The sequence below is a fragment of the Lepus europaeus genome, chromosome 16 (assembly GCF_033115175.1).
Source record: "Lepus europaeus isolate LE1 chromosome 16, mLepTim1.pri, whole genome shotgun sequence".
Classification (NCBI taxonomy): Eukaryota; Metazoa; Chordata; class Mammalia; order Lagomorpha; family Leporidae; genus Lepus; species Lepus europaeus.
In genome coordinates this window covers 13,401,216-13,406,628 of record NC_084842.1, presented here as the reverse complement: position 1 = coordinate 13,406,628, position 5,413 = coordinate 13,401,216, and the positions used below count along the sequence as shown (strand labels likewise).

At 48.9% G+C, this 5,413-nt stretch overlaps 1 pseudogene; it reads left to right on the top strand.

Annotated features, from left to right (window-relative positions):
* Positions 1–486: 486 nt before the first annotated feature.
* LOC133775029 (sperm-associated antigen 7-like) lies at positions 487–3,274 on the top strand (annotated as a pseudogene).
* The last annotated feature ends 2,139 nt before the right edge of the window (positions 3,275–5,413 follow it).

Sequence of the window (5,413 nt, the reverse complement as noted above, 5' to 3'; positions counted from 1 at the left end):
TACTGAGTGCGACTACCTCAGTACAATTAGGATTAAGCTTCTACCTCTTAAGTCTTCACAGGTGAACTCAAAAGACACGCCTGACTATTCCTGTAGGCCAATCAGAGACCTTAAGTATCTCTTCGAAAGCAAAAAGATAAGCTCGTCTCAGCCACACCAAAATGCTAGACTTTGATGCATACTAGTGTACATACCTCTTCTTCTGATCCTTTCTGGGAGCTATTATTGGAGAAGGACTGCTTAGGGTTCCTCAATGGTAATCAGTGAAACTCCGGAGGAGCCATATGAAGCTGATTTTGGACACCTGACCTTAGCTCTGGGTAATCTGGCCTACACTGCAGCCTGGCTTCTACAGCAAGCCCTGGCTTCAGCAGACTCCCTGTCCAGCGTAGTTATGGACAACAGACAGGCCTATTACATATTAATAGAACAAGAGGGAATGTGCACAGTGATTAATGGTATCTGCACCTTTACTCAAATACTAGCATGGTCACAGAGAAGCACATCAAAGCCCCCTATGCTCAAGGTAAATGGTTTTACAGTCCACACAGGGGTAGCCTATTACCACCTACTATCTGGGAGATGGCTAGATATGCTCTTTCCATTTTAAGGGGCACTCTATTCTCAACTGGTCTTGTTTTAGTTTTGCTCATTTTGATTGACAAACTTCTATGTTTCCGAATTCGACTTCTGGGAATAACTGACCATGCAGGGGACACAGACATTGGCGGTGACCAACACTGTTCCAACTCACAAATGTGTTAGATGAGAGAGACAGAAATGTCCAGACCTGGACAGGCAGGGCCTGCACTAGGCCCCTCATAAGCAGGGAGCAGCTATAGAAGACATGATGATCCCACGCCCTTCAACAGCCCTTAAGATTAAGGGAATGGAGTCTCTAAGGGGAGAATGTTGTAGGCAGACATATAGGATAAAACCGATCAGGTTTGTGAGCTGGAAGACCATACCTTCACTACGCCCCCTGTGTGACTTCATGCCCCTACCTAGCCACACCTGAGTGCCCACCAGCCAATCAGGTTAATTAACCACGCCCCTTCAGAAGTGGATTAAAGGCCTGGAACACGGTGGGCCCAGCCCTTTGGGGGGGGGGGGGCCTTTTGCCACTGGGGCGCTTGCTATCCCTGCGTCTCCAGGTCACATGGCCTTTGGTCCACCCGCCCCATGCTTCCTGGCCAACATGTTCCTCTACATGGCTGCCTCCTGGTACCAGGTATGAACCCAGATTTCTCTCTTTTTTAGATAGGGCCCTCCCTCTCCTATGCATTTCTCCCACTGAATAAAAAGCTTAAAAACTTTAAAAAAAAAAAAAAGTAAGCCAGACAGAGAGAGACAAATACTGCATACTCTCTCTTATATGTGGAAATTTAAAAAACTCAATCTGAACACAAAATAGTGATAACCAAAGGCTGAGAAGATAGGAGTTTGGATAATGGGTACCACATCAGAGCTGGATCGAAGAAGTAAACTGCCAGAGTCACACAGCACAGTGGGGAGGCTACAGATCACAATAACCTAGTAGATACGGGATGAACAAGTAGAAGGGAGAAGCTCCAAGCCACCAGTCGTAAGTTAATGACAAAGAAGGGGAAATGTTGCTTACCCTGTTTGATCAGTATGCATCCAACAGGTGTATTGAAATATCCCACTGTAATGGCCAGCGCCGCGGCTCACTAGGCTAATCCTCCGCCTTGCGGCGCTGGCACCCCGGGTTCTAGTCCCGGTCGGGGCACCGGATTCTGTCCCAGTTGTCCCTCTTCCAGGCCAGCTCTCTGCTGTGGCCAGGGAGTGCAGTGGAGGATGGCCCAAGTGCTTGGGCCTTGCACCCTATGGGAGACCAGGAGAAGCACGTGGCTCCTGCCATTGGATCAGCGTGGTGGGCCGGCCACAGCGTGCCAGCCGCGGCGGCCATTGGAGGGTGAACCAACGGCAAAAGGAAGACCTTTCTCTCTGTCTCTCTCTCACTGTCCACTCTGTCTGTCAAAAAAAAAAAGAAGAAGAAGAAAAAAAAAGAAATATCCCACTGTAGTTCATAAATGTTCGAAATTATTGTAATTTTTTAAAAATTGCGTGAATCGCCTATTGTTACAAACAGGCATGCAGGGAGAAAACCTAGGATAGAACTATTTGCTTTCTAACAGGTAAACACATACTGAATATGTAGCGGAAAGTCAATTCACATAAAGCTAGTGAGTTCATTTATGAGAGTGGCAGGTTAATTAATCTAGGACTGCAGAGCTCATATTCTATACCTTAAATAAGCTAATGCAATTTGCCATACAAACAATTTAGGATGTAAGTAAATGACTACAGTTACCTACAACAAACACATTTTTCAATAGTTTGGGTCATCATAAGCTTTTCCAGTTAAAATGTTACTTTTCCAGGGAGTAAAATGAAAACTATATAGGTGCTGCCCCTGCTCTATCACTCCCAAGGTGGTGGACCTACTGGGCTCCAACCGGAGATCCCTGGAGAAACCACCCAGCCCCAGAGACCAGGAGATTTGGCGCAAGGGCAGAGAGCAAGCTGCCTGCCTGAAGGATCTAAAAGACCAAGAGAAACAACAGAAACTAGAGTTTCATAAAAGGATGGAGAAAGAGGTATCAGATTTCACCCCAGACAGTGAGCAGATCACGGTACACTTTGGGTCAATGAACAAGATTAGAAAGGAGCATCCTGCCCACCGTGGCGGAGGTGGCTGACCTGACACCCTTCCCCTCCAGGGAAGACAATGATTGGAGCTATGTCACGGTCCTCAAAAGGAGTTTGTACCCTCGGGTGAAGAGCTGGACTCCTACAGCCATGGAGAGCAAGAGGACCCCCAGGAGGCTAAAGGAGCTGACCCAGCAGGAACCTGTGTGGTGAGCACACCAGGGATTATAAGGACAAGTACAGCCAGTTCATTGGCAAGGGAGCAGCCAAAGACGCAGCCCACATGCTACAAGCCAGTAAGACCTAAGGCTGCAGGCCCACAGCCAAGAAGAGGGACACACACTCCACGAAGAGACCGTGAATGAGGTGTGGCAGTGAGGAAGAGTTGCCACCTACCTCCCAGGCACCCCAGGAGACTCCGTTTGGCCTTTGCAGCAGGGCAGGGGACAGGGAGAGACAAGGCTGCTGCCATCAGAACCCATCCTGGAGCCCCACCTCTGAACCACCTGTGATCAGCTGTCACTAGGGCGGGAGGAAGCAGGTGTTTAATTTGTCACTGTCAGAGCTCGGATGTGTCTGTGGTATGTGTGCATCTGTGTGAAAGAAAGTGTGAAGGCACAGGTGGGTATTTAATCTGCGTTATTCTCTGTTCTCCTGAGAATGTTCTTCCCCCTGGGCTCCAGTCACTTATCATTCAATAAACACTATTTGTAGCCCCCGCAAAAAATAAACCCTGCCTGGTTAAAAAATAGAATGACCTAGAAACCTATTTGCATCTTCTTATTTTCAACAAATATGAAGAATGGAACTGCAATCACAATGACAAGCAATAAAGCATACAGAATTGGGGTCAGCGCTGTGGCGTAGTGGGTTAAAGCCCCAGCCTGAAGCACCGGCATCCCATACAGGCTCCGGTTCAAGTCCCAGTTACTCCACTTCCAATCCAGCTCTCTGCTATGGCCTGGGAAAGCAGTCGAATATGGGCCCCTGCACCCACGTGGGAGGCCTGGAAAAAGCTCCTGGCTCTTCACTCCTGGCTCCTGGCTTCAGAACAGCTCAGCTCTGGTCTTTCTGGCCATTTGGGGAGTGAATCGGCAGATGTAAGACCTCTCTCTCTCTCTCCCATTCTCTCTGATATTCTTTCAAATAAATAAAAAATAAATCTTTTTTAAAAAGTATATAGAGGGGTGCCGGCGCCACGGCTCACTAGGCTAATCCTCTGCCTAAGGCGCTGGCACCCCAAGCTCTAGTCCCGGTTGGGGCTCCAGGTACTAGTCCCTGTTGCTCCTCTTCCAGTGCAGCTCTCTGCTGTGGCCCGGGAGTGCAGTGGAGGAGGAGGGCCAAGTGCTTGGGCCCTGCACCCGCATGGGAGACCAGGAGGAAGCACCTGGCTCCTGGCTTCGGATCGGCGCAACGCCGGCCATAGCGGCCATTTGGGGAGTGAACCAATGGAAGGTGGACCTTTCTGTCTGTCTCTCTCTCTCCCTCTCTCTCACTGTCTAACTCTGCCTGTCAAAAATAAATAAATAAATAAATAAACAAAAAATAAAGCATATAGAGGGGGCCGGCGCCATGGCACACTGGGTTAATCCTTCACCTGTGGCGCCGGCATCCCATATGGGCACCGGTTCTAGTCCTGGCTGCTCCTCTTCCAATTCAGCTTTCTGCTATGGCCTGGGAAAGCAGTAGAAGATGGCCCAAGTCCTTGGGCCACTGCACCCGCATGGGAGACCTAGAAGTAGCTCCTGGCTCCTGGCTTCGGATCGGCACAGCTCCAGCCATTGGCGGCCATTTGGAGGGTGAACCAACAGAAGGAAGACCTTTCTCTCTGTCTCTCTCTCTCTCTCTCTCTCTGCCTGTAACTCTACCTGTCAAATAAATAAATAAAATCTTCTTTTAAAAAAAAAAAAAAAGCATGTATAGTTGTAAATTTAAAACAGGTCCTAGACCAGCGCAGTGGCTCACTAAGCTAATCCTCTGCCTGTGGCACTGGCACCCCAGGTTCTAGTCCCGGTTGGGGTGCCGGATTCTATCCTGGTTGCCCCTCTTCCAGTCCAGCTCTCTGCTATGGCCCGGGAAGGCAATGGAGGATGGCCCAAGTACTTGGGCCCAAGCACCTGCATGGGAGACCGGGGGAAGCACCTGGCTCCTGGCTTCGGGTCAGCGCAGTACACCGGCCGTAGCAGCCATTTGGGGGTGAACCAATGGAAGGAAGACCTTTCTCTCTCTCTCTCTCTCTCTCTCTCTCTCTCTCACTGGCTAGCTCTGCCTGTCAAAAAAAAAATCAATATACCAAATGTAATGAATATTTAGGTACATAAGTAACCTAACTACCATATCAAGTTTAAATATTCTTTTTAACACAAAAGATTTTCAAAAAGTTCATGGGAAAATGCCTATTATGAAAAAACGGCATGGATTCCAAAATTTCTTTGAACAAAAATATACTTAATCTGTCAGTTTCATTTTCCAAAAATGTTTTCAAATGCCCTTGTGCTTTCTAAACTCTGCCTACCACTTCTTGTGACTGTCCTCACTCTCACAGCTCCGGAAGTCCGAAGTCTGGAGTCAGTAAGTCAGCAGGGCCACGCTCCCTCCAGCGGCTCGAGGAGCGATTCAGTGCCTTGCCTCTTCCAGCTTCCGGGGCTGTCGGCACCCGCTGGCTTGTCGCAGCATCCCTCTCATCTCCCTCTGCTCTCTGCGCGTCTTCAATTCCCTCCACCTTTCTATCATAGGACAC